This window comes from Bombus pyrosoma, unplaced genomic scaffold (genome assembly GCF_014825855.1).
Source record: "Bombus pyrosoma isolate SC7728 unplaced genomic scaffold, ASM1482585v1 HiC_scaffold_4710, whole genome shotgun sequence".
In the NCBI taxonomy this organism is placed as follows: domain Eukaryota; kingdom Metazoa; phylum Arthropoda; class Insecta; order Hymenoptera; family Apidae; genus Bombus; species Bombus pyrosoma.
The window spans coordinates 387,226-388,847 of NW_025219969.1; the positions used below are offsets into that span (position 1 = coordinate 387,226).

The 1,622-nt window shown below is 29.1% G+C and overlaps 1 protein-coding gene across 3 annotated transcripts in view; it reads left to right on the forward strand.

Moving 5' to 3' along the window:
- The window catches only part of LOC122577433, a gene marked incomplete at its 5' end in the record, with an annotated part of 702,209 nt that overhangs the window by 240,305 nt on the left and 460,282 nt on the right, over window positions 1-1,622 (forward strand).

Consider the following 1,622-nt stretch of genomic DNA (forward strand, 5'->3'; position numbering starts at 1 on the left):
AACGTTATGTAGCATTACGTTATAACGTATGACGTTATGTAGCATTACGATAAAACGTACAACGTTATGTAGCATTACGTTATAACGTTTACCGTTAGAGAGTATTGAGTTATAACGTATAACCTTATGTAGAAATACGTTATAACGTATAGCGTTATGTAGCATTACGTTTTAGCGTGTAAAGTTATGTAGCATTACGTTATAACGTATAAGGTTACATAGTATTAAGTTATATCGTATAACGTTATATAGTATTACGGTATAACGTATAAAGTTACGTAGCATTAACTTATAACGTATAACGTTACACAGTATTACGTTATATCGTATAACGTTATGTAGGATTACGTTATAACGCATAACGTTATATAGCAATACGTTATAAGATATAACGTTAAGTAGTATAACGATATAACATATAACGTTATGTAGCATTGCGATATAACGTATAACGTTATATAGCAATACGATATAGCAAATAACGTTATGTAGGATTGCGTTGTTACGTATATCGTTATATACTATTACGTTATAAGGTATAAAGTTATGTAGCATTACGTTATAACGTATAATGTTATGTAGCATTACGTTATAACGTATAATGCTATATAGTATTACGTTTCAACGTATAACGTTACGAAGCATTACGTTATAGCGTATTACGATATATAGTAATACGTTACAACGTATACCGTTATGTGGCACTATGATATAACGTATAAAGTTATATAGTTCTATCTCATATTGTATAACCATATGGCGTATTACTGTATAATGTATAACGTTATTTAGCATTACCATATAACGTATAACGTTATATAGCATTATGTTATAACGAATAACGTTATGTAGCATTACGATAAAGCGCATGACGTTATGTGGCATTACGTTTTAACGTATAACGTTATGTAGCATTACGTTATAACGTATAAGGTTATATAGTATTACGTAATATCGTATAACGTTATATAGTATTACGGTATAACGGATAACGATACGTAGCATTAACTTATAACGTATAACGTTACACAGTATTACGTTGTAACGCATAACGTTATGTAGGATTACGTTATAACGCATAACGTTATGTAGCATTGCGTTATAACGTATAACGTTATATAGTATTACGTTATATCGTATAACGTTATATAGTATTACGTTATAACGTATAACGTTATGTCGCATTACGATAAAACGTATAATGTTATGTAGCATTACGTTATAACGTTTACCGTTATATAGTATTAAGTTATAACGTATAACGTTATGTAGCATTACGATGAAACGTATAACGTTATATAGTATTTCAATATAACGTATAACGTTATGTAGCATTACGTTATAACGTATAACATTATGTAGCATTACGTTATAACGTACAACGTTATGTAGCATTACGTTATAACGTTTACCGTTATATAGTATTACGTTATATCGTATAACGTTATATAGTATTACGGTATAACGTATAACGTTATGTAGGATTACGTTATAACGCATAACGTTATATAGTAATACGTTACAAGATATAACGTTATGTAGTATAACGATATAACGTATAACGTAATGTAGCATTACGATAAAAGGTATAACGCTATGTAGCATTACGTTATAACGTATAA